Source organism: Cyanistes caeruleus, chromosome 12 (genome assembly GCF_971803275.1).
Source record: "Cyanistes caeruleus chromosome 12, bCyaCae1.hap1.1, whole genome shotgun sequence".
NCBI classification, from domain to species: Eukaryota; Metazoa; Chordata; class Aves; order Passeriformes; family Paridae; genus Cyanistes; species Cyanistes caeruleus.
The window spans coordinates 261,715-275,455 of NC_141712.1; positions in this window are offsets into that span (position 1 = coordinate 261,715).

Sequence of the window (13,741 nt, forward strand, 5' to 3'; positions counted from 1 at the left end):
TTAGTTATGCCAAAAAAGTGCTGGAATCAATCTTTAACACTTTAGTGTTACCTGGCTCTGTTCTCTTTACGTGACATTAAATGAGCAACTTTGTGATAGGTCTTAGAGTTTTACTGATGTAGATGTTTAGCCTTCAAGGATTCCCTGGCAGTCAAACAACAGTTGGAACAGTTTTGTGGCTAAGCCTGGGGACGTTGGATTCCTGGTAAAATGACAAATTTAGGATCCATTCGTGTGTATCTTTAGGTATCCTTAATACTTTGCCAATCATGATATGGCAATGTAAGAACAATTTATTTCATGAAACAAGTGGTACAAAAATCTATAGCTGTGTTATCCCACATGGGAGTGTTTCCATATTTACTGTTAGGTGTTGTACTAAACTCAGGAATTACGAGTTGTTATTACATGAGAGTCTCATTATCTAGTTAGGATGATGATGATGATGATGATTAATAATAATAAATAAATATTAAAAAATAATAAATTATTATTATTAATAATAATAATAGTAACAATAGCAGTAATGGCACTCTAGAAGTTACTTTGCAAGCTGATGTGGATTTGGCCCTGATAACTAAAATTATTATTGCCTAAATCACTTTTATAGGATTTAATTTATTGTATTTTTAAATCTGGCTGTAAATTAAGCACAGATTATGGTCAGTGACACAAGCAAAAATATATATTTTAGGGAGAAGTGGTTATCTTTCTCAAACATCTTTAAGTAATCAATAAATTATTTCTATATTTGCATATGTGTCTGTCTCTCCAGATGGTCAGATTCTGTGTGGGTGTAGAAGGTCTGACTTTTAATACCGAATTACTCCCTTTTTTTTAATCCAACATAATATTAAGAATTTTGAAAACAAGTTATCCAAACGGTGATTGCTTTTACACAGCTCTTGACTTACTTTATGAAGAAATCTGTTTTACACAAAATTTGCTCTTTATGATACTTAATGAGTAGTTGTTTATATAGCTGAGTAAGAGATAAATTAGTCAACAATGTTCAGTAACAATTTCTGTCTTGTGTTTATAAGGTAGAATATGAAATTGTTCTGTTATGTATTATCTTCTTGTATGAGTCTTAGGATGTCTATTCCTGACCTGGTAATTAAACATTAAATGCCACATTTGAGAGGTCATGAACATTTACAGTGATTGCTATACTGTGTTAATAGACTGCTAGGGAGAGGTACTTGGAGTTTCAAAGCAGGCACAAGAAAACTTAATGAAAGAATCAATTAATTCTGTCTCTTTAGCATTATTAAAACCTGTGGTTTTTATAGGACTTCCTGTTTTCAACTCTGAGATGCTGTGCCCAGAGTCAAATTGTAGAAGAATATTCCTATCCTATAAAGAAGAGTTGAAACTGATAATTTATAAAGAAATCCAAGCTTGTAATGAAAACAGAATTTTACAAGTAGATGTCCTTAATAGTTCAAGATTGAAGTACATCCATTTTCAGAAAGCAAGGTGTACATTTCTGTTCCTGTAAGAATAAAAGAGAATTAAATAGTTGGATATTCCTTATTAATGTTTTGTGGAGTTTTACTAATTATTACATAAACCATTAGAGAAATGACAGCTGAATTATTAATTGCAATAATTTTCTCCTTTAAGTTGTTTTCTGCAAATATGCTTAAATATGAATGTCTGTTAATTACAGTCCCTCCCTGGGCAATAATGACAGAAGAAACTGTAAAAATATTTGCAGAACTTGATTAATTTCTACAATTTTCACAATTTGAACCATGTTCCTCCAGGCCTGAAAGCTCCGACAGTTCTTCCTTGTCCTGGGTTGCAGTATGTTCTATCACCATCCTCATGTACTGTTGAAACCAGGTGAGGCAGTGCTCCCTGCCTCCCCCCCCCCCCCCCGGGCTACCTTCTGTTAATGGGCCCATCAATGCCCTGCCCCATGACTCATAGATAACTTCCCCCTGTATTGTCCCCTGTTAATGGGCCCACCACTGCCTTGCTGCATGACTCAGAGATAACTTCCTCCTGGACTGTTTTCTGTTAATGGCTCATCAAGGCCTTATCTCATGACTCACCATCCCATTGTGAGATGCTCCTCCCCGAGGGAGGAGCCAAGCATTCCATACTGGATATAAGCTGAGAATTCGAACACCACAGCAGCCCTTACCTACGGGACTTCCAGAGGACAGGAGCTACTGCTGGACTTTCAGCTGAAGACCAGACCCCCTTTCTTCCAGAGGATCACGCTTCAACAAGACCACCTCATCTGGATGACTACCATCACCCTAACAGGGTTCCAGGCTGTATTCTGACTCTGTCAGTGTTTTTGATATTATTGCATTTATTCTTTTTATCATTTTCCTATTAAATTATAATTCTGACTTGCGATCTCTCACTGGTTTGATTTCAAACTAGTACATTCCTGGACTTAGTGAAGTATTCCTTAGCATTATAGAATGCAGCATCCTGCCTGCCAAGACCTCTTCATGCTCTCCCAGCTCCTGGAAGCCACAGGCTGCTCTTCAGAGTCTTGCTCTCCTCCCAGATGGCACACAGCCAAAGATGATGCATCTATAGCCTTCTTCCCCATATGCCCTTAGACCCTAATAGCAGCTGAAAGATCTGCTCTGTTCTTGGTCATAAATGTCACTGATGATGAACTGTCATTTCAGACAAAATCAGTGGCTGTCATGCCAATGTCAAATGAACCTTGTTTTTGCTGTCTCTGGGGGCAATGGCTTGGGGGACTGGTGGGAGCTGTTTGTGTGAGACCTTCTCTCCTCAAAGTAACGACTACTCCAAGCAGATTTAAGCCCCATGTCTTTCATGGAGACTTCAGTGTTCTTGTCTAACAATTGCTCTAATTCAAATAGATGTTTTATCAGTTTTTGAATCTTTACAGGTTTGGGAAGATACTGATATCCTAAAGGGAAGCTACAAGAAAGATGGAGAGAAACTATTTCCAAGGGCCTGAAGTCACAGGACACAGGGAATGGCTTCCCACTGCCAGAAGACAGGGATAGATGGGATATTGGGAAGGGAATTCCCTGGGAGGGAACTGAGGCCCTGGCACAGGTTGCCCAGAACACCTGTGGCTGCCCCTGGATCCCTGGCAGTGTCCAAGGCCAGGCTGGACAATGGGGCTTGGACTAGGAAAGGGATGGGACTGGATGAGCACTGACACCCCTTCCATCACAAATCGTTCTGTGATTCTGTGATAATGCCATTTAACATTTTGGAATATAAACCTATGCTGCAAAGAGAGGGCAATTTTTTTTTAATTTATCACCTTCTCCAAGTAGTGTCATAGTGCCACTTTGAGAGCCATCCATCATCTCTCTAACATGGCTATTCAGAAAGTCAGAACTGCTAAGTGTGAATTATCAGGTCTCACTTGCCAGTACAAATGCCATCCTTGAACAAACGCAAAATCAATTCCAAACCAAAGGCTTTGCTCTTGCCAACTGTTAACTATTAACTGCAGAGTAAGTTACAAGTTTCCTAGTAATTAGCAAGTTTTGGCAAGCTTCTGGATGCCCAGCTTAGTTTGGGAATTAGGATCATTATGTACACTTTGCAGAGGCAGCGAGGTAAAGCATATAATGACTATTGTGTTCTGGAACATAATTCCTCAGCTAGTCAGTTTATCTCCACCTTCCTTCTCTTTTCCCATGGTGAAAGAAAAATTAAGTTATAAAGTCTGCTAAATGACTAATCAAGATGTTCCTTAAACTTGCTATTAATTACAAGCTACTGACCACTTAAGACAGAATGCTGCTAATTGTCATAGTTCAGAAGATATTGGAGAAAGATTTCTACACCTTACAGGTCTAACTGCATGGGTGGACTTCACCATTGCATATTTTTAGATGTGTTATTCTCCTGTATCTACATAATAAAGTACCATATAAAAAAAAATATGTATACCCTATGCCCTAGTAATCCTGGCACTCTGAGTTACTTAAAAAAGAAAGAAAAGAAAAAGGAAACAAAACAAACAAAAAACCAAAACCCAACACCCCTCCCAAAAAAACCCCCTGTAAACCCCCCAAAAAACGCCAAAACAACAACAACAAAACCCCACAAACAAACAAAAATAAACAAAAAAATAAACTACCCACCAAAAAAGAAGAAAACCCCCTAAGATAAATGAATACTGGAGCTATGTAAAAACAAATAAAAGTTCCAGGACAGTCTTAGAGTAGACTTCTTTAAGAAATGTTGTGAGATTTTTAATATAGACTGAGCATAAGTTAAAAAAAACCCTAAAAATAACTTTGAATGAAGTTCAAGTTCAAAGTTTTTATCGGGGATTATTTTGTGCCTACTCTGACTTGTTTTATATTTTTATATTGCCGAGTAAAAAACTAGATTTTTCTTATTCTCTGTTTTTGGCAACCCGCTGGAGTTCGAAACATGAATAGAAGTTGTCATGATTTGACATAAATTCTGTAGTAACTGATCCTCATTGCAATCCAGACAGCAATGGAAAATCCTGTAGGTACAGAGGTGGTCTCAGAAATGCTGAGTGGACTGGAGCACCTCTCCTGTGGACCCAGGCTAGGAGAGCTGGGGCTGCTCAGCCTGGAGAGAAGTTTGTGTGGAGACCCCAGAGCTCCTTCCAGGGTCTGAGGTGCTGCAGGGACCCCAGAGAGAGACACTTCCTCAGGAACTGCAGTGACAGGACACAGGGAATGGCTCCCACTGCCAGAACGCAGGGTTAGATGAGATATTGGGCAGGAATTGTTCCCTGGCAGGGTGGGCAGGCCCTGGCACAGGGTGCCCAGAGCAGCTGGGGCTGCCCCTGGATCCCTGGCAGTGCCCAAGGCCAGGTTGGACATTGGGGCTGGAGCAGCCTGGAACAGTGGGAGGTGTCCCTGACCATGGCAGGGGTGTGAAATGGGATGATGTTCAATTTTCCTTCCAGCCCAAACCATTCCATGATTCTGTGATTTTATGACAGGACTTACCATATCCAGTTTTAATACTTAATTCCATTTCTCATTGATTCATGCGCAATACATGGCAAATACAAATATAAATTCAACATTTAACTCATAACATAAAATCACAATTTTTTTTGTTTCTAAGAGTTTCTGAGGGCAGCTATAAAATAATGATTCTGATATTTTTAACCAGTGGATCTTCAGTGGCTTTCAAACAAGGCCTGTGAGGTTTTTGCTTCATCACCTACAGGCTGCTTCTGTTTTTCTTTTTTTTTTTTTTTTTGCAACAGCAGACCCATATCCAAACTACAGAATTACCGTGTGAAATTTGAACAAGATGGAGTACATGCAATGCTGGGAAAATAGAGAATTAAAAGTGATGTCCAATACGTAAAATCACAGAAGGCAGTGGGTGTTCTGCAGTGAGCAGGCAGCCACACTTTATCACACTCCCCAGGCCAGTTGTTTTGCAGCCATTTACTTCCCCAGCAGGAGCACTTCACTCCAGTCACACTTCCGTAGCAATTCTCCACATTTGATTGATTATTCAAATAGCTGACTATGTTTTCAGACCTGCAGAGTTTTTCAGTTGCACTTGTGCAAAAAGTTTATGAGTCAATTTCTTATCTTAATATATAATGTAGAGGACAGTATTTCTTATCTGGCATATTAGTTTTCATGCCATGGCAAATTACTAATAATCAGATATTTTACTTCTCTAAAGCATAAGAATTTTTTCTAACTTAAAGGAACAGATTAGTTGCCTCCCTTCTAAAGCAAAAGCCCTCTCATAAATTGTTTTTCTCTTGTTAATTCTACTTCTTGAAACACTTACTGCCAAGTGGTTTAGTCTAAAAATCTGCCTTCTGTTCTCTGAGGTCCATACATGAAAACCTCTCCCTCAATGTGACAATACTTTTATTTCTAGTGTTGTTTTCTTTTGTTCCATTTTTTGTTTCTTTAGGGCAACTCTGAAAGTGAGCTGGTTAAGCTTTCTTCAAGAGATTCTGAAAAATAACTATTTTAGCAGAGGATGTAAAAGCTAATCATGTCTTGGGTACTAAAAATTTGGACTTCATTATAGACTTAGCTATTCCTAATTAGCTGATGTGATGGATACTTCTGAAAAGTACTGCATTGCTCTTGACATATTATGATGGTTTGTCCTCCATGGTGGACAGTCTATCCTTGTCAGCCTTAGCTGCCCTAGAAATTACCTGTTCTTTAGGGTGCTCTTTGGAGAAATAAATCAAGATAAAGAAAAAAATTATAAAGGAAAAAAAACCCTGTGCAGTTCCACTGAGAATGTTTTTATAATAAAAATTGTTCATCATATTATTTATTTTTGTCATCAACCTTGATTAAGTGTTTCATTCATTATTTTTTTTATGCTACTAATAATATATGGAGACCTTTTTTTGAACTTATAACAATACGTAATATTTATTGAAAAAAGTTTCCATCTTGAAATTATGGTTTGGGAAGAATGGTTTAACCAATCAGTAAAACTGTGACATCTTTAGCACCGATTTTGCAAGCTTTAAAAGGAGAATGCTGTGACTGCAGAGATGAAGGGCAGTGGTTGACCTTGCCACTGGATGGCATTTTATCAGGCATCTCCTAATACCTTTTTCTTTTAAGTGCATTCTAAATTGGTCTTAACAGACTTCTCAGGCTTCTACAAAGAGCCAAAAATTGCTATGTACTTTTTGTTTCTCATTGGCAGTGTGTTCCCATCAGCATTACAGAAGTTAAGTTCTCTGTCATGTGATTCTTACAGCCAAACTCTGGCTGTAAGCATGGAATTTGCCAAATCTTTTCTTGGACCTGGCAAAATGAGCAGAATGTGAACACATAACCAGAGGAGTGACTGAGAGGGCCATTTCCTCCCTACTTTGGAGGTCTCAAACTCTGAGTCTCATACCTCATGTCAAAAGAATGAGAGCTCATATTTTGGCCTTCTAATTTATTTTTTTAAGTTGTGGCTTAGTATTCAAAGATGACAAAGAGGTGTCCTGAGATAAGCTGTATATACTACATTACTCAGACCCAGCATAAACAGTAAAAACTAAAATTAGATCTAGAAAAAGATGAAATCAGCAATTGGCATCACATTACAAAACTGCAAGAGATGAGCTGCTTCAGAACACTTCAGCCCATTTTATTTGGAGCTCTTCAGCAGCTTGTCCATGTTGCAGTCCTCATGGCGCCAAGAATATCCAGCTCTATTCCCCACTAAAAGGCAGGACTCAGAATAGCTCTCTATCTGTTCTCTCATAGACAAGTCCTTCTTGCAAAACCAAAAAGAGAAAATGCCTTTTCTTGAAGCAATACATTTGGGAAGATTTTGTTTTTTCAGTTTATCTTTTCAGAAAAAGATAAAGAAGTTCAGCTTCTTCTCCACAACCCATCTACCTTGTCTAAATCATCCCAATACGAGACATGCTAGCTAGATTAAATGTAAGTGTTTAAATTAGAGAAAAACAGGTATTGTGGTTCACAAAGTTAAGCCTCTCGTTGCAGGAAGTGGTGTGTGCCAAATCTATTAAGAATAACTTAAATTATAACTTTTGCTTTGCAGATGGGAAATTGCTAGTGCCTGCTGAGTGGGCAATACCTGAAGAATGGTGGGAAACTATTGTTAAAAGGTGTCAAAAAGGATTTGCTTAGAAATTATAAAAGAGGAAGTGACCAGGAAATAGGGGGCAAGACCAAATTGGCCACTACAACTCACCACCGAGAAGAATATGAAACACCTGCTGTGAGCTGCAACCTCATAGACAGAGTGGGTGGGGGTGTAAGCCATACTGGACCCCTATTATTCCTTCTTCTGTCACTTATCCTTTTCCCTTTTGGGATGCCAGCAAAGCCATGTTACAAATGCTATCAAAAGCTTTACATGGAATGACACCGGGCTTCCTTTCTTATTACCCACACCAATATCAATAGTCACTGCTATAACTCATCCAAGTTAGGTATCTGTATACATATGGGGAAAAATATTAGATCACAGAAAATCTAGGAACAAGTAGTAACAGATTGGAAAACAATTGCCCAAAAGGAGAAAAATGGATTTGCTTCACAGTTGCTGCCAGAGGAAAGAACCAAGATTTGGTAAGATAGCAAGTGGTAAGTGAAAATATAAAGCCAATACAGCAACCTAGACCTGTATTAACCTCATGTTAGGACCTGTAAGCAAAGCTCAAACAGCAATGAAATGGAGAAAATTTCTTCATGAAGTAAGAAATACTCTGAGTAAAAAGTGTAAAGTTGTTAATCGAACTTCTACATAGCAAGTTCCAGAGAAACCAACTCTGTATTAGACCCCAAGAAAAGTAAAAGAGCTGTGTATATGATAATAGAACCAGATTCTGCCAGTGTAATGGTACCGGGAAAAATCCTTACTCTGGAATCCCAGAAATAGCCAAATTTTGGGGAAATATAAATCAACAGAAAAATGACTATTAGAAAGCAACAGATGTCTAATTTTGGATATGTGGGAAAAGGGCATACCCAAAGCTCCCTTCACAATGGAAAGGGAGTTGTACTCTGGGAATGATTCAACCAGGATTTTCCCTTTTGCCAGGACCAGACGGAGATCAATTGGGAGTGCTGGTTTATGAGGACCTAGAAAGAAATAAAAAGGAATAGTTTGGAGCACCTCAAAAATGGGGAGATGAGAAATGGCCCCTGAATGCATATTGGAAACATATGGGCCAGCTTCTTGGGCACAAGATGAAAGTCGGGGATATCAAACCCAAATTTTTGCATTATGGGACTCCAAGCTGTTGTAGAAATCATAACCAGTGAAACAGCTGGGGCTATGGAATTAATAGTCAGTCAGCGATGCAAAGCCAGAGCTGCAATGTATCAGAATAGACTGGCTTTGGACTATTTATTGGCTAAAAGAAGGGGTGTTCTGTGAGAAAATTAGTACATAAGATTGTTATTTTCAATGACAATGAAAATGCCATTCTAGATATTGCCAAGAATATCAGAAAAATAGCCCATGTGCCAGCCCAAAAATAGGAGTTAATCATGACCACTAACTGGTGGGATAATGTATCGGGGATAGAGTAGTAGAAGAAGCTAAGTTTTTTCCCCTATGTGTTACAGCTGGTTTAATATTTCTTCCTTGTTTAATCCCCTGTTTAATTTGGCTAATCACCAATATAGTTCAGGGCATAGTAAATGCCTACAGACCTGAAATTGGCTACATCTGGAACTGCACAAAAAAAAAAAAAAAAAAAAAAAAAAAAAAAAAAAAAAAAGTGGAAGATCTTTTGAAGAAAGCTAAATTGATTTGTGAAAAGAATAAACAAGTACTAGAAGTTAGAAAACAAGAAATATTGCTCAAGCCAAATGATTTATAAAAAAAAGAAGAGGAGCAATTGTTATAAATCTGTATTGATATTGGCTTTCACAAGTATTAAGATGAATATTATATGTTAAATACTTTTTAGCTATGTATGTACTTTTTTTCTTGCTAACAAGTTTTAATCTTAAAGGAATTTGTAGTATGAAGCAAGGAAAACCCAGAGGGCAAAGACAGTGGGGCCCAAGCAGTTATCAGCGGAAGAACAATGGAAACCAGGCTGTATCAGCAGCCAGGACCAGGCTGTTGGCAATGGAAGGACAGACTTGAAGCCCAGCTGTCACTGGTGGCAGAGGGAAGGGGCCCAGACTGTTATCAATACTGACCATTTGCAGAAGAAAGGAAACCAAACTCAAAAATAATGATGACCAGCAAAAATAATGCTGAACAACAGAAATAAAAACCATACAGAGCATGTTCTAAATAGGCGGAACCAGGGAGGGGACATGCTAAATACTTCTTGAAAAAGTTTGAATATGCATTAAACCCTCACAGAAGGAGGGGATAAAAAGAATGTTCCCAAGATACCAGGTGTGTTCCTGGCAAGGCGCCAGGGCACCCGGCGGTTTTAACCCTTTGCTTTATTTCCTTTGTCTCCTAATTTTTGTTTTGTTTATATTAAATATTTTATAATTTATTAAGTGAATCTCGTTTTTCACAGGCACCTCCCACTGTCCCAGGCTGCTCCAAGCCCCAGTGTCCAGCCTGGCCTTGGGCACTACCAGGGATTCAGGGGCAGCCACAGCTGAGAGCCCTGCCCACCCTCCCAGGGAACCTATTCCTTCCCAATATGCCATCCAGCCCTGCCTTCTGGCAATGGGAGCCATTCCCTATGTCCTGTCATTGCAGTTCCTGAGCAATTGTCCCTCTCTGATTTCCCTGCAGCCCCTTCAGGCCCTGGAAGGTGCTGTGAGGTCTTCACACAACTTTTTCTTCTCCAGGCTGAGCAGCCCCATCTTTCTCAGTCTGAAAATCAGTAATCTGATAATATAATATAAATTCCCTAAACTATCAGTAATCTGATAATTATCAGTAATAGTTTAGGGATTTGACACTTTAACCTTTATTTACCTACTGAAACATATCAATTCCCTTTCAGGCTGGACAAACTGTGGCTGTCAGTGTGATTGTTCCCTGATTGAATTAAGGCTGGGAAGTTCAGGCATTAATCCCTAGGTAGGAAGAACAATCCAACTGTATGCTCCAGTGCTAGGAGAGAAATATTAATTTACATGATGAAACTAAACAGTCCTTAGAAGATGCAAATGGTAAATGATTTATTCTCAGATTTGTGCCAGATTTCATACACATACCAATGGAGTCTGGTTTTAATGCAAATTCTCAATATACTGAACTCAAGGACAAATCTTCACACAAAGTCTAGACAAAGATAACCAGGGATGTTCATGCTTATGTAAGATCATTACTGGTATTGTAAGGAGAAATTAAGAAAAAAATTGCAGTTTAATGGTGAGAGAATGTTGGGGGTTCAGTGTCCTTTTTTTTGTTCTGGCTTGCCTGTGGAACTTTTACCCATTAGTTGTGGGGACAACCTAACTGTGGGTACTTAGTGGATGCTCAACAAAAGACAAAGAGTGTCTGGGCCCAGGGGGGGAAGGGGGGCAGGAAAAAGGAGGGCGGGGACACTTTGGCGAGCTTTTCTTCAGCTTCGGAAAAGACATTTTTTGGGCGTGGAGCTGTTGCGGTGGAGAGAAGGGAATTTTGCCATCACCCAGACAGAGATGCTGCTTCTCCTCCTTCTTCCCTCTTTGTTGCTGGCCTTGCACCCCCTGTCCTGCTGGGACATGGCAGTGCCAGGCATCGCCGCGGAGCTGCTGATCCACCTGAGCCACTGGCCCAGGATCTCAGCTCATCCCTGCTGATCCACCTCAGCCACCGGCCCAGGATCTCAGCTCATCCCTGCTGTTCCAGCTGAGTGTTCCTCAGAGCCCTGCAGGAGCACCGGGACTGCCCTCCCAAGGGGGTTTGTGAAGCAAAGCCTCTCCTCCATCCCTTCCCGTCTCAGCCGAGAAAGCTGTCATGGGGTCCCTGGTTCTGTTTTCTTGCTAATGCTGTAGTTATTATTGTTTGTGTGCCTCGTTATACACACTAGTAAAGAACTGTTATTCCTATCCCCAGATCTCTGCCTGAGAGCCCCTTGATTTCAAAATTATAATAATTTGGAAGGAGGGGGTCTACATTCTTTCATTCCAAGGGATGCTCCTGCCCTCCCTAGCAGACACCTGACTTCTAGAACCAAGACAGATTTTGGCGCCCATCCATGGGGCACTGAGAGAAATGGGCATAAAAGGAATAACAGTTCTTAAATAACCTAACTTTTGTGTGCTGGATTTAGAAACCCTGTTAGGTAGAACCATGTTGTTTAGCTTACCCAGGTTCGCGGGGCATGTGGTCACAGCTATGGTCACAGGTCCCATTTGCTGTACCTTACTTAAATATGGGTCCTATAACTAAGGCTACTGTGGCTATTATCCAGCTTGTTTTGTGGGTTGATAAGGTGAGGAATTCATGGATGTTTAATGTCCTCTGGACAGCGGGCTCATGGATTCAGAGCTGTCACACACTAACTGGATGGCTTTTGGGTTACTTTAAGAATGGTACCTACTGGGAGACATTTCTCCCAACCTTTCACCCAGTTCCTTGGGCCTCCCCCACCTGTTTTCGAAGGGTTAAAATCTTCTCTGAATGCTAATGATGTCATAGAGTGGCTGGTGTTGCTGATAGGTCTGTTCTACTTAGCCTTCAGAGACAAAGGGAAAGAGACAGCGAGTGCTGCCCCAGAGCCTGGCACAACCCCAGAGACAGGGGGTGCTGCCCCAGAGCCTGGCACAGCCCCAGAGACAGGGATTGCTGCCCCAGAGCCTGGCACAGCCCCAGAGACAGGGAGTGCTGCCCCAGAGCCTGGCACAGCCCCAGAGACAGGGAGTGCTGCTCTAGACCTTGCCCCAGCCCCACAGCCCACCTCAGAAATGGACCACCCAGAGTGGGTGGGGCTTCTGGTGAAGGAGATGCGTGAGATGAGCTAGAAGATAGAATGCATTTCCTCAGCTGCTGGGAAACCCTCCCCCTGCCTCAAAGAGGGAGAGTCTGATGGTGCTGCAGTGGAACCCACAGACGTTACAACCGTCCAGGTTCCAGCTGAGCCACAAGGGCAGTCACAGCCAGCAGCTGTTGCCCCTGTGGAAACGAGGAAGTCTAAGATGAAATCACAGCACCCTGTTGATAAGGATAAGAAAGGAGGGCCCTCACAACCCACGGGGGAGCCAGAAGTTGAAATCATCACTGGGTCTCTGACATATGCCTGTCTCCGTAAGTTACAAAAAGACATTGTGAGGCGGGGGCGTGAGGCTTATACAACCTGGTTACTTTGGGTCTGGGACCTTATGGGTACAGGCGTGCAGCTGGATGGTGGTGAGGCAAGGAATGTGGGACCTTTGACCCAGGACTCAGGTGTGAATCAGGTATTCATCAGGGAGCAAGGGCCCCTTTTCCTCTGGGAGTGGCTTTTGATGAGTGTAAGAGAGAGGTTTGTCCACAGAGAGAGAATGGAAGAGCACTATCGTAGAAGGGGCTGGAAAACCATTGAGGAAGGGATTCAACAGCTGAGAGAAGTGGCGGTATTAGAGGTCCTTTTTGGGAGGGGTGGACAGTGTTTCTCAGGTACGGTTTCTATGGTACGATGGGCAGTGGTCCAGATACAAGTATGGGGAATCCTGGCAGATCGACCACATCACACTGCCCCAAACCCACCAAGGCAAGTGCTACGTGCTCACAATGGTAAAAGCCACCACTGGATGGTTTGAAACTTACCCTGTGCCTCATGCTACAGCCTGTAACACCATCCTGGGACTTGAAAAGCAAGTCCTTTGGAGGCATGGCACCCCTGAGAGGATTGAGTCAGACAATGGGATTCATTTCAAGAACAGCCTTATAAACCCCTGGGCTAGGGAACATGGCATTGAGTGGGTGTACCATATCCCCTACCATGCACCCGCTGCTGGAAAAGTTGAACAGTGCAATGGCCTGCTTAAAAACAGCTTGAAGGCACTGGGTGGGGGAACTTTCAAGAACTGTGAGATTAATTTAGCAAAAGCCACATGGTTGGTGAACACCCGAGGTTCCACTAACCGAGCAGGCCCTGCCCAATCTGAGCCCTTTAGAATGACAGATGGAGATAAGGTTCCAGTGGTACATATGAGAGGTATGCTGGGAAAAACTGTTTGGGTTAATTCTGCCTCCAGCAAAGACAGTCCAATCCGTGGGGTTGTCTTTGCTTAAGGACCGGGTTGCACTTGGTGGGTGATGCAAAAAGATGGAGAGACCCAGTGCATACCTCAAGGGGACCTTGAGGTTGTAGGGTGAACTACCCATGACACTGTGCTTGTATCTGTATCTGTATGTACATATGTATATA